This window comes from Pongo abelii, chromosome 19 (genome assembly GCF_028885655.2).
Source record: "Pongo abelii isolate AG06213 chromosome 19, NHGRI_mPonAbe1-v2.0_pri, whole genome shotgun sequence".
Classification (NCBI taxonomy): domain Eukaryota; kingdom Metazoa; phylum Chordata; class Mammalia; order Primates; family Hominidae; genus Pongo; species Pongo abelii.
The window spans coordinates 61619956-61640887 of NC_072004.2; the positions used below are offsets into that span (position 1 = coordinate 61619956).

The 20932-nt window shown below is 38.9% G+C and overlaps 1 long non-coding RNA gene across 2 annotated transcripts; it reads right to left on the reverse strand.

The window, feature by feature from the left end:
• Nucleotides 1–721: 721 nt before the first annotated feature.
• Nucleotides 722–20706, reverse strand: LOC129054968 (uncharacterized). Of its 2 annotated transcripts, XR_008519643.2 has the most exons (7): nucleotides 20559–20706; nucleotides 15137–17432; nucleotides 14489–14561; nucleotides 14029–14119; nucleotides 9191–9344; nucleotides 1294–1483; nucleotides 722–847 (listed from the first exon to the last, which is right to left on the reverse strand). It is a non-coding gene; the product is annotated as an uncharacterized LOC129054968 (long non-coding RNA). The 2 variants fall into 2 exon arrangements; XR_008519642.2 differs by lacking the exon at nucleotides 722–847 and having other exon boundaries at nucleotides 1090–1483.
• Between the last annotated feature and the right edge of the window lie 226 nt (nucleotides 20707–20932).

A 20932-nucleotide genomic window follows, 5' to 3' on the forward strand; every position in this document is an offset into this window, starting at 1 on the left:
AAAACATGAGTCATTATATTTAGGACCCACCTTAAATCTGGGATGATTTTATCTAAATATGCTTAACTAATTAATTCTGCAAAGATCCTATTTCCAGATATGATCACATTCTGAAGTTCTAGATGGACATGAAATTTTAAAGAACACTATGCAGCCCAGTACACCAGCCATTGTCCAGATTCTTGAAGCTCCATACACCTGAGATCCAGAGTAAAGACAGCATTAAGCCTCAGCCAAGCTACAATGTACCTTTAACATAAGCGAGAAAGAGGCTGCTGCAAGCCACCAAAAGGGGGGATTCGTTACTGCAGCAGTTAACTCTATGTAGATAGACACGGATTTGATGTTGAAAGTGATCCTCTTAGAGTTCAACTTTCCAGTTTCCTGGTGTGTGGAAGTCTACTGGAAGCAGACTCAATGGTCACATTAACATCAAATGATTACAGTAAAAATGAGTACATAAGCTTAAATGTTATTTGAAAATAGGGTGGCTCATCCAAAGGAGATTTGGATTAACAAATTTAAGTAGTAATAGTTAAAAGAAGAGAATATTGTTTTAGCATTAAGAAAGCTAAAAAGTACTTCAGGTAAATAAATTTGTTACTCAAAGATCAATCTATCATTTAAATAAAATATTAATCAAAATTCCAGTAAGTTTTTTTAAACTAACAAACAAGTTCATTAGACAAAAAGTAGAATAGTGTTGACAGTTTATTCTTTTAAGTAATTTATTTTGAATTTAGGATTTTTGCATCTGTATCTCAGACAGGTCTGTGTGGTTTTCTGAGTTCTCTTTTTAAGATTTTGGTTTTGCTCTCATTAATTAAATTCATTTTTTTTCAGTTCCCTGAAATAGTTAAAACATTACATAAAAATATTTTCAAAGAATATAGAAATATTCTGTACTCATCTGGGTATGGTATTTATTATAGGTGGAGTTTTTTCACAAAATAGAGAGCAGAGGAGGACTCTGTGTGTGTACACACTCACATATATATGTGTATATATAATCTTTGATCTATTCTTCATGCCTCTTTGCCTCTTTTACTTTTTATCACTATGTGAATCTCTTCATTATTTGCCTTGGAGTTCTAGGACATTCTAAGAATTCTCTAGATGGTCATCTAATTCAACATGCTATTTACAACTTCCAGTAGACTCCTTTCTACCTCCATTTCTCTTTTTAGTTGAGCAATTATATATTTAACCTGTAAGCAATGTTCCCAATCTCTATTTGCTCAGTGTCTATTACTTGACTACTACCTGGGAAAGCAGGGAGACTTCCAGCCTTACCTCCAGCCCATGTCACTGGGACTGGTTGCTTTGCTGACCTCCTTCTGGAGTCTCCTATTACACACAATCCTTAGGCAAGTTATCTGTATCCAGTGACTTGGGGGTTGGAAACTTTTCCTTTAAAAAATTTTGTGGGTTTCCAGCATTTTCATTCTTTGTCTTGTTGACAAAATTTACTCATTGGAAGGGGCTAAGGGTGAAGAACACAAAAGAGAATTAAACACATAGGCTGAATTCACTACCCCAAACCAAAATTCTCCCTACTTGATATTAAATGATTTCTTTACATTTGTTGTAGGCCCAGTCAAGTGCCTGGTGTATAGTAAGCCCTTAAGAAATAAGTAATGATTGACTTTTAGCAGGTTGAAAACAATCACTTTATACAACAGATTGAATCTATTAAATATGACAATACTAAAATTTAAGTATTCTTCTTTTTCATAGATTTTGAAAGTTTTCTCTCATTTAGCAAACATTTGTAAGAATCACTTCATTTCAGCCAATATCTGGAGCATGGAATCATACAATGACATGATTCTTGTTATTGAGGTCTTTCTAAGCTTTTAAGTCTCTGCTTTGTATTCAGCTCCTGATGCTATGCTTCCTACCATAGTAAATAGTATTGCACAATTGTAAATCCTTCAACAGTTTCCAAGGCACTTTTTCAGATTCTGGTATCTCATTTGGTCCACACAGCAACTCCCACAGGTTATTTTGTTTTTACTGGTGAGCAAAAGGAGACTCAAAGTAAAAGAAAAAATTACCAAAGTTTTACAGACAGCAAGATGTGATGATAAGGAACATAAATTCAAGGTAGACTGGATGGCCAAATATATATTCATCTCTCTCTTTATCATAAAGATCAAAAGCACTAAAGATGTTATTAATTTGGGAAATTTACTGAGTGTTCAGAGCTTTGCACACATTTTGTCTGTTGGACAGATACATTTACACCCCAAACTCACACGAAGAGCCCTGGAAGAATGCCAACATCAATTACATGTGGGGAAGCCTATTAACAATTTATCAGTTGCTTGAATCCTCAACCAACGTTAAGTCCTATGGAGGAAGGAAGATGAGACTCTGGCAGAGAGAAATGCATGTCATTCTGGAAGAAAATTCTGCTCACCCAATAGCTGTTATTATAGATGAATAAGAAGGGAAATAAGAATAGTGAAAAGGACAAAATATGGAGAAAAGATATAAAAAAAGGAAGTAAAGTGAAAATTCAGTCATCCATTCAGCTCTTCGGGCACTCCCAGATGATTGACATTTAGTAACTATCCAGATGGCCAGCTGAGGTGTTCACCTGTCATCAGATGTTTTGGCATCCTGTAGACAGTGGGCTACACGCCATTTTGCAGAAAAGTTAAATTAGATTTGAACCATTTCTAACTGCCTGCATAATCCTGTAATATTTGCCACTAGGCATAAAATGAAGTAGAGTCCTCAAGGATTTTTAATTTTTTATTCAGTGGCTGTGGTTTTTCTTAATGCAAAATGAATTGCTGAAAAGATGCTAAATTTATTTGTAACTCTGTAAAAACTTGTCACTCTCCATAGAGAGATGATGAAAAGATTAATTTCTGGTTACCTGAGAAGCCAGAATACCTGGGCTTTAGGTAACAAGGGAGCTTCCTTTGAATCCAGAGGGCTCACTTACAATCTATCTGAAGGAACTTGAAGCCTAATTGAGAAAAGTTTAATAATGTGGAAGAGGGAATAATATGGAGGACTACAGAAGTTCCAATCTTCACCCATTCTGCCATGTGGGAAATAGGGAATACTGTGGTCTGATTGTGTAGAGCATGGGTTTTAAAGAGAACCCACATGAACAAAATGAGAGGAAGGAAAGAGCCACTTATTCCTCATCACCTTTGACCAGTGATTTCCGAGTTCCCACTCTAATGCTTTGTCATCAATGCATAACAGAGATTAAAAACAAATTAATGTCTGTTCTGAATGTTCACAAGAATTAAGGTATGTTTAGATTTTAAATATGCACATTTTTTCAAAGTGCTAAAAATTAACATAAAGAAAGCTAATGTTATTATCAAGTATTATACATCAAGTACTATTTAAATCAATTTAAGTGGATTGTCTCATGAAATCATTACTACAAAATCTACTATATACCTTCTCAGTTCCAGCTGGATTATACATCTTTCATGCTTCTTTCTGGGCATATGATTAGTATAAACAAATTTTCAGCCGGGTGCAGTGGCTCACACCTGTAATCCCAGCACTTTGGGAGGCAGAGGCGGGCAGATCACAAGGTCAGGAGTTTGAGACCAGCCGGGCCAATATGCTGAAACCCCATCTCTCTAAAAGTACAAAAAAATTAGCCGGATGTGGTGGCACATGCCTGTAATCCCAGCTACTTGGGAGGCTGAGGCCGGAGAATTGCTTGAACCCAGGAGGCTGAGGTTGCAGTGAGCTGAGATTGCACCACTGCACTCCAGCCTGGGCAACAGAGCAAGACTCTGTCTAAAAAAAAAAAAATTTCCCTCATTTTTTCCTGAAATGCTTTCACATAAATGATTCTGTTTAATCTGCACAACAAGCCTGTGTGGAATGTACTGATATACCCACTTTTGCAGATGAGGAAACTGAGCTTAGAGAGATGGAGTAACTTGCCTCTGGACTCCCAGCATAGACCTGGTGATCACAGGATTTGAGCCTGAGCAACCTGACTCTAGAACTGGTACTCTTGAAACTACGCTAAGTTGCTTATATGCTGCCAGGAGGATTATTGCCAATATTCATTCTCAAAAGTATCCACTACCAGATCAAAGCAAGACAAGAGGAAAAGTTGGTATAAGAATTCCATTGAGCTCAGAATCAGTCACAAAACCATTAAAACAGCACCTCTGTTCTCACATCTCATCTACTTAATTGTCCCAGAGATTCCAGCTGTCTACTTTCTAGTAGAGGTGATCTTTCACAGGGTGGTGTATATTTAGCTGAACTTTTAAAGAAACTTCAATTGATCTTTTCAAAGGGATAAAATGTGTTGTGTTTTTAAAGAGAAAACATTAGCACAATTCACTAGCGTGAATATAGCCACTACTTTCTTGTATGATGAAAATGCTTCCAAAAATGTCATTAGTCAGCCATCTCAATATCAACAGAAATACCTGGGTAAGGTCATAAATGAAAATGATTATTCTTAATAAATTATTTATCTAGGCAAATTGTTTATCTGGAGGGGAAAGAGCAATAAAATTCAGAGTTGGACACTTTGATGTTTCCCTTCATATCTCCTCATTGTGTCTTCAGCACAACCCTTCATGAAGACCAAGGATCAGTTTCACAGCTCAAAAACTTAGAAACAGTAACACCCAAAATATGTATGCACTGCTGAACAGGACTATAGGGAAGTACCTCATTTTAACCAACATTAGGTTATGGAAAGATAACATAAACCCAAAATAGTGTATGTTAAGTCGGTTTCATATAAACTGATTTTTGGATTTTTCTAAATAAGAAAAACTGGATATTTATTTTATTTTCTTTTTTAATTTAGGTATAGCTTTACATAGAATGCACAAATCTCAGGTGTACAGATTGATGACATTTTATATTTGTATATGCCCAGGAAACCACTACTCAGGTCAAGACATAGAACATTTTCAGCACATCAGAGGGTTTCCTCATGCCAATCAATCTTATTACTAATCATTCTCTCCCACAAGTAACCATGGCCTGGTATCTATCATCCAACGTTAATTTTGTCTCTTATTAAACTTTATATAATTTAAATCAAACAGTATATACACCTTTTTGTCTGGATTTTTTCACTCAACGTTATGTCAATGTGATTTATTCATGTTTTTCTGTGTATCAGTTCTTTTCTATTGCTGTGTGTATATCACTGCATGAGTGCACCAAAGTTTAGTTATCAATATTCCTATTGAGAGACATTTGGGTTATTTTCAGTTTTTGTCTGTGATTATTGAAGATGCTATGAATACTTCGTGCATGTCTTATGTTGGACTACACACTCACCTAATTTCTGTTGGGTGTATACTTAGGAGTAGAATTACTATGTCTTAGAGCCCCATGTGTTCAAGTTTGGTAGTATGTGCTGCTAAAACATTTTCCAAAGTGGCTTTATTAACCAATTAACACTCCTACTAATAAGGTATAAGAATTCCAGTTCGTCTATGTTCTTGCAAAACTTGCTATTGTCATTCTTTTAAATTTTAACAATTTTGCTGGATTTAAGGAGGCATTTAATTATGGTTTTACAATGCATTTTCATACTGAGCAATGATGTTGCATACTTGTTCGAAGTCAAATCTGTTTGAGTATTTTTTTTTTTTTTTTTTTTTTTTGAGACAGAGTCTCACTCTGTAGCCTAGGCTGGAGTGCAGTGGTGCTATCTCGGCTCACTGCAAGTTCCACCTCCTGGGTTCAGGCCACTCTCCTGACTCAGCCTCCTGAGTAGCTGGGACTACAAGTGCCCGCCACCACACCTGGCTAATTTTTTGTATTTTTAGTAGAGATGGGGGTTTCACTGTGTTACCCAGGATGGTCTTGATCTCCTGACCTCTTGATCCACCAGCATCAGCATCCCAAAGTGCTGGGATTACAGGCTGACTGAATGTTTTTTAAAGCTCCAACTATATGCTGTTTACAAGGAACACACTTGAAATAAAAATACATATAGGTTAAAAATAAAAAAATGGAAAAGATATGCTATGTATGATAAATACTAAGCAAAAGAATACTGATATGACTATAATAGTATCAGACAAAGTACACCTAAACAACAAGTGTTATGAGTGAAAAATAAGGGTATTTTATGATAAAATCTCTTTTTCACAGGAAGATATAACCATCTTTAACCTACAGTTCATGAAGAACAGCAAGAAAAAAAATAATTAAAAAAAATCTTAAATGTATTTTCCTTAATAACATAGCTTCAAAATATGTAAACAAAAGATGACAGAACCCAAAAAAGGAATAGGTGAATCTGCAATAATTGTTTGAGATTTTAATATTTCCCTGTCAATAACTTACATTAACAGGGAGATCAATCAGCATGAAGAGACTGTGAACATATAATTAGCCAACTTGACCTAATTGATATTTATAGGGCAGTATAACCAAAATTGCACAATACAATTATTTTCGATTGCTAACTGGAATTTACCAAACATAACCATACTCTGACATTTTTAACTGTTTTGTAAAATTAAAGAACTTGCAGTTGATAAAAAAGTTATCAAACTCTAATAGTTAATATATTATTATATATTATCCATAACTTTTTCTTTGCACATACAAATAAAATATATATAGTATGTTCATGTATACACACATACACACATGTGTGTGTTTCCATTTTATATGTTATATATATATGTGTACTTTTAAAAAGGTATGGAATATGTGTGTGTGTGTGTTTCTAAAGTACCGTGAATATTCTTCTATGTTATGTAACACAGATCTTCTATATTAATGCTTTATCCATATTCCTTGTCCATGTTTCTAGAATTAATTTTTATTTGTTACTTATTCATAAGAACTCTTTGTACATTATGGATGTCTATTCCTTGTCTATAAATCATCATTTTTTCAACAAAGTATTATATATCTATTATCCTTCTTCCATGGTAGGTTTTCTATAGAGAGCTTTTAGATTTTATGTAATCAAATTTGTTCCCTTCTTTTACAATTTCTGGGTTGTCTCGTTTGCTTAAAGGATTCCACACTCCAAGAATATCACAATAGTCTTTCTATTTTGCATGTCTTACTGTAACTGCCTCAGGTAGGATGAGCCAGGTGATGACCTAGTAAAGAGCAACCTCCAGATCTCAATAGCTTGACAAAATAAACTTCTTTGCTCATATTTTATACCCAGTGCAGGTCAGTAAGGGATATCTACTCAGAACAGTGACTGTAGGACCCAGGATGATGAAGTCTTCAACTGTGCATATTCATGTACTCACTCTCTCATATGTATCTTCATAAGGCTTATTCTTATAATATTTTACATTGTAATTTGCTCCATTCCCATGCAGCACCAGCAATCTAACACCCCTTACCCTGTTTAATTTTTTCTTTTTTTAACTGATAGAACTTATTAATTTATAAAATACATCATAGTTTACCTTTGTATTTTTATTGCCTGTTTCCCCTTTCACTTTCAACACTAGAAGGTGTCTAAGAGCAGAGAATATTTACTTAGGGATATGTGTATTTTGTGTGTGTTCTAATGATGTAGCTCAAGTGTCTAGAACAGGGCCTGGAACATAGAAAGTGCCCAATAGTTTTAGAATTAATAACAATGAAATATTATAAACAAGAAAAATATGGGCAGCCCAATATGGTAAAAGTTTGAATAAAAAATTCGCAAAAAAAAGGCAACCCAAATGACTTATAAACTACAAAAAGTTTGTATCATTTGTAATCAAATAAATTCAGATGAAAGCCATGATGAGATAATTTTACATAAATGCAAGATTAAGCTTTAAACTTTAATGATTCAAGACCAGGTGTGGTGGGTCATGCCTTTAATCCCAGCACGTTGGAAGGCCAAGGCAGGAGGATCACTTGAAATCAGGAGTTCAACACCAGCCTGGCCAACATGGCAAAACTCATGGTGCACGCCTGTAATCCCAGCTACTTGGGAGGTTGAGGCAGGAGAATCACTTGAACCTGGGAGGTGTAGGTTACAGTGAGCGAAGATCGCACCACTGCACTTCAGCCTGGGTGACAGAACAAGACTCCATCTCAAAAAAAAAAAAAAAAAAAAACTTTAATGACTCAAATGATGGCAAGAAATGCAAAGCAACAGAATATCACTTATACATCTGGTGGGAGTGTAAATTGGTACAAGTATTTTGAAAATAGGTTGGCATGCCCTAAGAAAGTTGAGCATATGAATATTTTACTCTGATGTGTATAACAAAGGGAATTGTTTACACATGTGCATCAGGCTTTATTACAAAAATATTTATAGCAGTACTGTTCATCAAAGTTAAAAAATGGAAGCAATCTAAATACTCTTCAACAGGAATTGGTTTAAAAATGGTTGTATATCTATAAACTAGATTATTATCTACCAGTGAAAAGGAATGAATTGCAGGTACATACATCAACAAGTTTGAAACTAACAAATATAGTGTTGAGTGAGAAAAGTAATCACAAAAGAGTAGATACACTATGATTCCACGTATATCAAAGTCCCAAAAGAGTAAAAACCAAATAATATTTATAGTTGTGATCTTAGAAGGTTACTTTTTTTTTTTTTTTTGAGACGGAGTCTTGCTCTGTCACCCAGGCTGGAGTGCAGTGGCTCGATGTTAGCTCACTGCAAGCTCCGCCTCCCAGGTTCACGCCATTTTCCTGCCTCAGCCTCCCGAGTAGCTGGGACTACAGGTGCCCGCCACCATGCCCGGCTAATTTTTTTGTATCTTTTTTTAGTAGAGACGGGATTTCACCGTGTTAGCCAGGATGGTCTTGATCTCCTGACCTCATGATCCACCCACCTCGGCCTCGCAAAGTGGTGGGATTACAGGCGTGAGCCACCGTGCCCGGCCTAGTAGTTACTTTTAGGGGAAAGAGAAGTTGTTATCCAAAAGAGGCATTTTAATGTACTAGCAATGTTCTATTCTTAACTGGAGTCATGGTCACATGGGTATTCATTTATTCTTAAACTGAGTTTGTATATTTTAACATTCTCTTTATATGAAAAATATCTATTCCCATCACTTTTTCAGCACTTCTAGCATCCTATGTTGCCAGATGCTCTGCGAGCCAGAGACAGAGTAGCTATTTTGCAGTCTTTAATTAATTACTTGCTGAATTTTCTACTTCTGGCTCTTGCTTCTATTTCCTGCTGCCTCTCATCATTTGTTATTCCAGAGTTTTAAGGGGGAAAACTTACTTTTTCATTAGTCACATCTCAAGCATGTACTAAGTCTCAGTTTCTTCGTCATATCTACTTTTTATCTTCCAGAAATTCCTCATTATTTTGGTATGTGGAATAGGATGCTTCTCAGTTTCCTTGGACTGTTATGTATTTATAACTCCCATCATTTCTTTTGGATTTGGAGGAAGAAGACAGGTAATGATTATTCTCAGATATTTTGATTCAGAAGCCTTCTATACTCGTGGGCAAATATTTTAGAACATTTTTGAATATCTTTACTTTCATTCCAAAGTAATCTTTAATAAGCAATGATTCTGAATCTCAACTTTAGATTTTTCTACCAATCCAAATAAACCATTGGGACCCTGTTTTGTAGTTGATGATATTTTAATGTGCTGTGGAAATTGCAACTCAGAATGCACATTAGAATTAACTGTGAGATTTGGAAATACTGGCATCCAAGGTGTAACCTAGAACAGTTAAATCACAATTTCTTGGTAGAGCTCTAAAATATTTATTTAAAATAAAAATTTCCAGTTTGTTTAATACACACTGGAGATTAAAAACCATTAATTTAGTGAGTGAGATAAAAGCATAAAGATGTATTAAGTAAGGTAATTATAAGATAAAATTATAAAATAAGATAAAATGTCATTGGATCAGCATTTAGGGTACTTGCTTACCTAAACCATTGGGAGTAGTTTTTTTTTTTTTCTTTTTTTTTGAGACAGGTTCTCACTCTGTCACTTAGGCTGGAGTGCAGTGGTGTGATCTCGGTTCACTGCAACCTCCGCCTCCCAGGTTCAAGCGATTCTCTTGGCTCAGCCTCCTAAGTAGCTGGGATTACAGGCATGAACCATCACGCCCAGCTAATTTTTGTATTTTTAGTGCAGACGGGGTTTCACCATGTTGGCCAGGCTGGTCTAGAACTCCTGACCTCAGATGATCTGCCCGCCTCTGCCTCTGAAAGTGCTGGGATTACAGGTGTGAGCCATTGCGCCCAGCCAGGAGTAGATATTAATGCTTATGCCAACAACAGTCATGCCAACACTTCTGTAATGAAACAGGGACCCATTTTTTATTCTATATTTTCAGGGAACAAGTCTCTCCCGGTTCCATATATTTGGACATCTAAGGTTTCTCTGTTCTCCTAGTACATTGTTTATTTGAAGTGAATCTCTGCTGTGTACACGAATTATTAGATGATGATCTTTCTCCCCTATTTTTAATCCAAGATTCATTTTCTGGAGATTATGTCTTACTCTTATTTGGACAATACCCTTATAATTATCTTGGTTCTGGCTTAAACAATAAATTTATCCACTCCAGAATTTACAAACTATGTTCATGTCATTATCATTCCAAAGAAATGGGTCTTCCCTTGAAATTCTAACACAGGGATGGAAGCCAACTGAACTATTCTTACGGATTACTGATGGTCATTTCATCTTTTCACCAACTCCTCCAACTCCTTCTATTCCTTTTTTTGTCCCCTTTTGCTTCCACCCTCTAACATAAGCCATAATGCCCTTCTGGTGGAGGAGCTGTGTGGATTACCTCTACAAATTATAGTGAGTCTTTATTTTATTTATTTATTTATTTTTTTTTTAAGACAGTGTCTTACTCTGTCACCCAGGGTGGAGTGCAGTGGTGCCATCTTGGCTCACTGCAACCTCTGCTGCCTGGGTTCAAGTGATTCTCCTGCCTCAGCCTCCTGAGTAGCTGGGATTACAGGCACACACCACCACACCCAGCTAATTTTTGTATTTTTAGTAGAGACAGGGTTTCACTAAGTTGGCCAGGGTCTCAAACTCCTGACCTCAAGTGATCTGCTCACTTTGGTCTCCCAAAATGCTGGGATTACAGGTGTGAGCCACTGTGCTCAGCCTGTAGTCAGTCTTTAAACCCAGCTAGTAACTTACCTCTTCTAAACCTTACCTAGTGCTTTGGGCTTGAATTCCTAGACCTCAGCTTAGTGTTACTTCTGACCTTTGACTTACTGCTCACCTTTATTTTTTTTTGGTTTGATTTTCTACTCTGAAGTGTAACCATTTCTCAAATACATCCCTAAACCATTCCTATACTTTTTAGGATCTCCATACCCTGCTCTGGCCCTTTATGATCCATTCCAGGCCCTGCCATCTGGCACTAGAAATGCCATATCAAGACCTTCCCTGGTTTTCCCCAATGCAGGTAGCCTCCTCTTGTTCTCCGAGAAAGAAGACATGCTGCATAGAAGCCCTCAGAATGCCTTGTCTAAGCCTAGAAATGCCCAAAATGTCTCCTTTCACTGGGCATTCTCCTCTTATTCTTTATTAGAAAATGAATATTTTGATATACCTCTTTTCCTCATCATAATGATCTGTTTCACAAGTGCTTCACATATTAAATATTTAGTAAACATCTGTTAAATAGATGACTGAATGATTGAATGAATGATTTGGGGTAAGTGTCAGCCCATCTTGGCCTCCACATTATTATTCCTAGGCAATATTCTCACTTTTTATACCATGTTCTTCTCCAGAGGTCGTGATCCTATTTGACTGTCAGGCCCACATTTTCTCCAAAAAGCCTCCTCTGACACGCATAAGGAAGTGTTCTGTTTGCACATGTTTCATATTAGAGTTAGTTGCATCAATATCTCCTTCATAAACTGTAAGTTGTTAGCAAGAATCATACCTTATTCATAGTTGTACTTTCAAGTTCTTGGTAAAAATATATTTCATGTTTTAGGAAAATAATAAATGTCAAAGTGAATTAAAGGATTAAACTACCTTTAAAAACTTTCTTGCTTTATTTCTCTCTCATTGACTCAATGAGCATTTATTAAACACTTAAACACTTACACATCATGGCAAGAATAACCTTGAAACCAGGAGTACTGAGATGAAAATGGCATGATTCTTTCTCTGGAGAAACTTGTAGTACAGAAGAAAAAGTTGAAAAGGAAGTACATGAACTCCAGTATTCTAGACTTCACCTGCCTTTGACTACAAAATGAGATCATAGTTCTTTTTCATATTCAAATTATAATAGTTGTATTAGTCCGTTTTCATGCTGCTGATAAAGACATACTCAAGACTGGGTAATTTATAAAGAAAAAGAGGTTTAATAGACTCACAGTTCCACGTGGCTGGGAGACCTCACAATCATGGTGGAGGGCAAAAGACATGTCTTACATGGCAGCAGGCAAGAGAGAATGAGAGCCAAGTGAAAGGGGAAACCCCTTATAAAACCATCAGATCTTGTGAGACTTATTTACTCCCAAGAGAACAGTATTGGGGGAAACTCAATTATCTCCCACCTGGTCCCTCCCACAACATGTGGGAATTATGGGTGCTACAATTCAAGATGAGATTTGAGTGGGGACAAAGTCAAACCATATCAATGGTACAAGTTAATATCTCTCTCTTTTTCTTCCTTTCTCTTCAGATGTAGCTGTCCTCTGTTAATGATAGCTACCACCTGCCTTCACCGTTCTCTACTATAGGAAGAAGGAGGACTACTCAAGAAAGGGGAAATTGCTTCCTTTTGTATCACTTTACCCTACATGGGCATAGTACTTTTCTAATTTTCTGCATGTCATTATAGTCAGGCTGCAACTATTAATAACACTTTACTGAATAGTCTTGGATAATGGAAAGGCCATACAACATATAGAATTATTATTATACAAATACAGAGCCTGAAATACTTCCTAGGCTGGTTTACTATGTCTTTCTGATATGTTTATCCAAGGCTTAACCCCTCTATTTGATCTTGTCTAGGACTCTCTTTGGCTCAGAATCCAGGTTATATTGAGCCCTGGCTCATGGAAGTGAGAAAATCTTTCCTGAACTCACATCTAAGGTTTATTTATCTCCAACTTCATTTCTTCATAGACCCAAGGCTAACTTTTTCCAAAGGTAGTATGTTTGGACATCTGATAAATTCATATTTAGTGTCTACTCCTAACACGTACCAGATACTGAATTAAACAGATATCAAAAGATTCTCAATATATTCTGCCACAGTGGCTCAACAAAGGTAAATCCCTAATTCACCCTTAGCCAGAATGTTGGAATGAAAGGGGGACTGTTCTCTTTTGGTACTTAGGATGCAGGTCCTTAGTTAGTTATGAAAAAAAAAAAATGAAACAAGAAACAGAAATGTGAGATAGGGGCAAGGTCAAAATTAGTGAACAGTTATCAGAAGTAGATGACCTATCATAAGCAAATTGAGAAAAGTTCACTCTATGGGTTCTAGTTTAATAAGAAAAATAAGACAGTTTAAAGTCTGCGAGACTATATTCCAATGTTTTGGGTTTAGAGTGTGCAAGTGTGTGCAGGAACAAACACACCCACTATGGTGTGCTTTAGGCTTGGGTCTTGCAACATTTTGTATAGAGTCACACAAAAGACTTTAATCCTTTATGTAGTTGGCCAGGTCTCACTAACAACAGTTTCAGTACTGACTGAGTGGTTAAGTTAAATATTAAAAGCCAGTGTCCTTATACAAAGGCCAGAATGTAACAAAAGCCCATCAAGAGTCTTGTCTAGGCCTTTCTTGGGCCTTAAAGCATGAAAAAATAAAGAACGAATTCTTAACAGACCTATTTAGGATTAAGCAAGTTTTACTGGGGTTCTGAAGAAACTCCCCAGGCCTCCACAAACAAGTTTATTGGAGGTCTGAAGGAATTTCCCAAATGCCCTCGATTTTGCAGGAGACAAGATAAAGGTAATCACCCCAGCACCTGGAACCATTTAGATTAAGTTGATTTACTGAGGCTCCAGAGAAAGGTCTTCAAGACTCAGACCTTAGTTGTAGATTAAAATAAGTTAATCACTTATGTCTTTAGATGAATGTGTACTTACATGTAGACGTATAGCTTAGATGGTACATAAGCTCTGCAAAACTGTAATTTTGAGTAGGTCTGGCAATAATTTCCAGGTCTTCTCCCTGTAACTGGTTACAGAAATAAAAAATTTTCTTCCCCCTCAGTTCATCTACATCTCACTATTGGACCATGAGAAATAGCAGCACAAACCTCAGTTTGGTCTGGGAACATTTAGAAAGACTAATTCTGTGTTCTCATGAACTTGCATTATATTAATGATTAACAACAAAGATTTCAATACTCAGCAAGACTCACAAAGTTGTGGTCTGAATATGGGATCCTGGAAAAAAAAAAATGTTCAAATACTGTGACATTGGTGCATTTCTGAATTATTCAGTTTTCCCTTGGTCATTTCAATATACAAAGGAAATGATGATTGCTGTAACATATGTTTTTAAAAGGGCCACTGAAATTCAAAAGAGAAAGACTAAATCTACCTGAAGAAGCCCAGAAACGATGAAGAGAAAATGGAACAGTTGACTCCAGTCTTGAAAAATGAGAGGGCATTCACTAGGAAGGAAGAGGAGAAAGGCTGTGTCCAGAGTTTGTTCCTTCCGATGGGTTCGTGGTCTCACTGACTTCAAGAATGAAGCTATGGACCTTTGCAGTGAGTGTTATAGCTCTTAAATGTGACATGGACCCAAAGAGTGAGCAGCAGCAAGATTTACTGTGAAGAGCAAAAGAACAAAGCTTCCACAGCACGGAAGAGGACCCGAGTGGGTTGCTGCTGCTGGCTGGGGTGGCCAGCTTTTATTCCCTTATTTGTCCACACCCATCCTGCTGATTTATCCATTTTACAGAGTGCTGATTGGTCCATTTTACAGAATGCTGATTGGTCCATTTTACAAACCTCTATCTGGCCACAGAGTGCTGATTGGTGCATTTTTACAGAGCACTGATTGGCACATTTTACAAACCTCTAGCTAGCCACAGAGCACTGATTGGTGCTTTTTACAATGCTAGCTACACAGTGCTGATTGGTGCATTTTACAATCCTCTTGTAAGACTGGAAAGTTCTCTGAGTCCCCACCCAACCCAGAAGTCCAGCTGGCTTCACCTCTCAGTTCCCCTTCTAAACAGGATACCTCAACTGCTGTTAGGAATTGGGCAATGACCATTCTAGCTACTTCCTGCTGGATAGTGGTGAAGAAGGGGCCCTGCAGTGGTAGTGTCCTCCAGAGGGGAAATCTCTAGGCCAGCCAAAGGGTCAGTGGGTTGATCCAGGTGTCCTTGGTAGAAGTTGTTAGTTGAGCTCTTTTGGGGTTCCATTTGTAAGGCCATCTGTAGCTTGATGGCCTAAATCCTACAGGAAACAAATTTGACAAGGAGGTTAAAAATACAGGGCCTGAAGGTGAGTAATAGCAAGATGGCTGTCACGGGACCTAGAAAGGGAAGAATCCATGTCACCTAACTCCAGAGGTTGGTATAAGAGTTTGAAATGTGTTTTCTGATTTCAGAAGACTTTTCTCGTAAATGCCGGGCATCTCTTACTATCCCTGACTGGTTAGTGTAAAGCAACACTCTTTCATTAAGAAGATGCAGAGTCCTCCTTTCTCAGCAGTGAAGAGGTCTAGGCCTCAGCGGTTTTGGAGAGTCACTGCTGCCAAAGAGTCTGTTTGTGATTTTAGAGTAATGATAGATTTTGTTATTTCTTGCAAACTCTCTGAGAAATCCTTTGAGACTGTGTGGTAGTAGGATCATGAAGTAGATAAATTGGCTATTCCAGTTCCTGTAGCAGTAACGATTCCTAACCCTATAAGTAGGGGTATTAGTTGTATGGCTCTGCACTGACAGACTTGAGCTTTAAGGGACACTGATAGGGTCTGATTTCCTGTGGCAATGTCAATGTTGGGACTTAGGAAGACTAAGGTGCAGGTGCCTGTTCAGTTAGTGGGGAGGCAGATATAGGTTGAAGTTCCATATAAGAAGAATATGCGTTGGCTGGGTAGACAGAACTGGTAGTGTATGTTAAAAAGGTGTGTGAGTTTGTTGTTTTCATTTTCCCATACTCCTAGAGTACTTGCCAAGGTAGCTCTGGTGAGCAGCTGGAAAGGAGTATTGGGAGAAAACTGAGTGGCTCCCTGTATTCTGTTTTCCCATTGGAGAAAAAACCATTTTGTATTTACTAGGAATCTTTTGAGAGTGTTTGAAAGAGGGGATGAGAAGGCATTCACTAGTGGTGGGGGCACTGCTGCAGGGGCCCCAGGGGTAATGGTCATGCAGGGAGTATATTTGCCATTACAAAACCTGGGCTGATTGTTAAGCAGGAAGGAGGTGATGATTTTTGGAAGTGGTGAGAAGTGGACAAGCCATCTGAATGGAACTGTTTGAGTGACCTGGAAGTTACTATGATCAGCTGGGGCTTGAAGTTGTAGGGTGTAATTACACTGATGGGATAGTAGGTGCCCCAGGGGCAGGCCTGATAACAGGTTGCATTGGATGCCTAAAGGGGCTTGGAAAGTTAAGATGGTATTCATAGTTACAGGGTTGTGTTTGGGCTTTTCATTGCTTGTGTAATAGGTGAGGTTGGAAATGTAAGAACGTAAAAGTTGGATTGCACATCCTGTTAGGGTATTCTTGGTCCTATGAGAGATGGGGAAGTGAGCTAATGATTGCATATTTAGAAGTTGGAAAGGGTCTTTTCCTTCATAATGAGGGTGGTAGGTTAAGTTGGTAAGGACCCAGTTTTTTGCAGGAATGGGAGTGGAATGTAAGCAGTGGTTGATAGAGAGATACAAAGCCAACAGTCGTTTGCCAGGGGAAGGATTGGAGTGGTTTAACAGAGAGTGGGTTGAAAGTCTTGTAGAGGTAATTAGGAGCTAGTGGAAGGGTAGGGGTGATTGTGTGGGGTATCCAAGATAGCAGGAGGGATAGATAAGCAAAGAGTAAGTAGGAAAGGAAAGAGGGTACCCTGGAAGATGAAATCATTTAACCAGTCTGTTAAAGGTAGCAGTAAATTGCTGTCAGAAGGAAGGACGATAGAAAGAAGGTTGATGTGATTAGGATTTTCATCTCTGCAAGAGCTACAGTATATAGTCCTATTGCAAAGAGTATGGTTAGTATGCTGCTTAATAATATGATGAACTAGTAAAAGGATTCCATTAAAGGGGGAAGGAGAGGTGTTAAAGATTATGTAGGTTTTCACTTATCTTTTTTAAGGAGGAAGGTGTTTTTCTTCAGGATCATTCATAGGAGCCTTTTTAGTCTGGGATGTTTCCTTCTGAAATAGGAGACTCAAGTCCTCCAATGGTTCACAGGTGTATCAGGGTTGGTCTGGCTGATCTTGAGACTCCTGAGATGATGGTCCCACAGGTTCCTCAGGGGGTGTCCAAAGTTTAACTCGGGTCTGGTGAATCCAAGATTCCACTCCTGCCACCTTAACTGCAGTGGGGGTAGAGAGGATTACTGAGTATGGTCCTTCCCACAAAGAATCCACAGATGGGGAGGTAAAAGGGAGGGATTTAACCAACACTAGAACCCCCGGTTGAAACAACTCCATTCCCTTCTCTGTGAAAATCTTCGGGTAGATTTTTAAGGTTTCATTGATATTTTGCCAAAGGAGTTATATCTTTGATGAAGTTGGCCTTTTCCTGATCAAGCAGGAGGTCATTTGTGAGAAAAGCTCACCGTACAGCATTTCATATGGACCGAGCCCATTTAGTGAGGAGAATTTTGGATTCTCAACAAGGCCATGGGCAAAAGAGTAGGCCATGGGAGATGAGATTCTTGTGTTAGTTTCTTTAAGTGCCTCCTGAGTGTTTCATTTGCCTTCTCAACCCTCCCTGAGGATTGTGGCCTCCAGGCACAGTGAAGGTGATATTGTATCCCTAGTGCCCTGGAAATTCCCTGAGCTATCGTGGCTTTAAAAGCAGGACCATTGTCACTTTGTAAGCTTTGGGGAAGCCTAAACCTAGGAATTATTTCATGAATTAGGACTTTAACCATTTCTTGATCCCTCTCTGTCTTGCAGGGGAAGCCTTTTATCCAATTTGTAAAGGTATCAACACAGACCAACAAGTATTGAAATCCCTTTGACTTAGGCATATGGGTGATGTCTAACTGTCAGTCCTCTCCAGGATAGTGATCCATTCTTTGTTCCCCCAGAAGGGCCTTATGATGGACCAAGGGATTATTCCTTTGGCACACCTCACAGGCTTTGACTATCTGTCGGATGGTCCAGAGGAGATTTGGCCCTGTAAATAGGCATTTGGCCATTGGATGAGTGTTCTCAATACCCATATGAAAAGCTTGGTGGAGGGTTGTAAGTATTTTCTACTGGCTGGCTTCAGGTATGAGTACCTTTCCTTCTTCTGTCATTAACCGCCCTGAGGGGAGAAAACTATGACCCTGTGAAAGTCCCCATTCTGTTTCAGTCAGGGAATACTGGGGCTTAATCTCTCGGAGGGGACTGTTCCATACCAAGGGTCTTTCCATAGGTATTTCTAATGGGAGGTTCCACCTGGCAGCAATTTTGGCCTCAGCGTCTGCCTGATGATTTCCTTCTGCCTTCTCTCCTTCACCTTTTTGATGGCTTTGGCAGTGTAAGACTGCCACCTCCTTGGGGTTTTGCATTGCGTGCAATAACTCCATGATTTCCTTGTGGTATTTAATGGGGGTTCCCCCGAGGTTAGGAGCTCCTTTTATTTCTATATTGCAGCATGGGCATGTAGGATTAGATAAGCATACTTGCTATCTGTATACATTTATTCTTTTTCCCTTTCCCAGTTCTAAAGCTCAGGTAAGTGCCACTAGTTCTGCTAACTCGGCACTGGTCCCTTGGGGAAGAGGCTTACTTTCAAGTACTGTTACATCACTAACTGTGGCATAACTTGCCTTTCGTATCCCATTTTCCACAAATGAACTTCCACTGGTATATAGGTAGAGGTCAGGATTAGCTAAGGGGATTTCTAAGAGATCCTCTTGGGCAGCATAAGTCTGGACTATAATTTGTTGTTAGTTATGCTCAATTAGTTCCCTATCCTCTGGGAGAAAAGTGGCAGGGTTGAGGGCCAGAAACATGTGTATTTGAAGCACCAGTCCCTCAAGGAGTAGCGCCTAGTAGTTAAGCAGGCAGTTGTGTGATAGCCATAAACTTCCTTTAGCATATAGTATGCTATTTACATCATGAATAGTCCAGATGGTGAGATTTGTTCTTTGTATTATTTTGATAGCCTCTGATACTAAGAGGGCCACTGCCGCAACTACCTGTAAACAGTGAGGCCAGCCTTTTCTACTATATCAATTTCCTTACTTAGGTATGCCACTGGTTGTGGGGTTGTCCCACAAGTCTGAGTAAGGACCCCAAGATCTATTCCTGCTCTCTCTGTGACAAATAAGAGAAGTTTTGTCGTGTGGGAAGGCTTGAGGCTGGAGCTTGTACTAGGGCCTGCTTTAAGGTTTTGAAGGCTGCTTCTGCCTCTGGTTCCCATTCTACTAGATGAGTAGTTGCCTTCTGGGTTTCCTTGATTAGAGTATAGAGTGGTCTGGCCATCTTGCTGTATCTGGGGATCCATAATCGGCAAAAGCCGGTGATCCCAAAGAACCCCCACAACTGTTTTAAAGTCTTAGAGTGAGGATAAGCCAGTATAGGCTCTTTTCACTCCTTGCTGAGGGCCCTGGTTCCTCTGGCTAAGATTAGGCCTAGATATTTGACCTGTTGTAGGCAGAGCTGGGCCTTCCATGTAGATGCCTTATACCCTTGATTAGCTAGAAAGTTTAAGAGATCTAGAGTAGCCTACTGGCACGAGGCTTCCGAACCAGTAGCCAAAAGTAAATCATCCACATACTGAGGTACCAGAGTGCCTGGATTTGAGAAGTGGCCTAGATCTTGGGCCAGTGCCTGAACAAACAGATGATGGCTGTCTCTAAACCCTTGGAGCAAGACCATCCTTGTAAGTTGGGATGTGTGGTCTGTGGGATCCTCAAAAGCAAAGAGAAACTGGGAGTCAGAGTGTGGGAGAATACAGAAGAAGTCATACTTGAGGTCCAGAACTGTGAACCATTCTGCTTCCTCTGGTATTTGAGAGAGCAGAGTATAGGGTTTTGATACTGCCTCATTGATGAGTCTAAGATCTTGTACTAGTCTCCACTGACCATTCAGTTTTTGTACTCCTAGAATTGTGGTGTTGCAGGGACTGTTGCATTTTCTTATTAAGCCTTGAGCTTTTAAATGTCTAACAATATCCTGTAATCCTTTATGAGCTTCAGGCCTTAAGGGATATTGCCTTTGATAAGGAAAAGTGGTGGGCTATTTTAGCCTGATTTGGACTGGGCAGGCATTTTTTACCCTTCCAAATTCTTTCTAATGTCCAGACTTCAGGGTTGATTCCATCTTCAAGTAGGAGACAACAAAAGGGTAACTTGTTCCCCATATTCATATAGATAATAACTCCAGCTTTGGCTAATATGTCCCTCTCTAATAAGGGTGTGGGACTTTCAGGCATAACAAGGAAGGAATGTGAAAACAGCAAAGTCTCCCAATTACAGCTGAGGAGGTGGGATAAATACCTGGTTACAGGCTGTTCCAGGACTCCTTGGATGGTAACAGACCTTGAGGACAGCCATCTGGAGCAGGAGATTAACACTGAGAAGGCTGCACCAGCGTCCAGGAGGAAGTCAATTTCCTGGCCCTCAACGGTTAAACATACCCAGGGCTCAGTGAGGGTGATGACCTGAGCTGATGCTTACTCAGTCCTATTGTTGGATCATCTGGTTGGGGGCTTCTGGCCCAGAGAACCTTTGTCCTCTGGGGCAGTGTGCCTCCCAGTGATTGCCTCAGCATAGTGGACATGGGTGAGAGGGCAGCTTGTTTCTCGTTGGACAATCTTTTTCTTTTTTTTGAGATGGAGTCTTGCTCTGTGGCCCAGGCTGGAGTGCAGTGG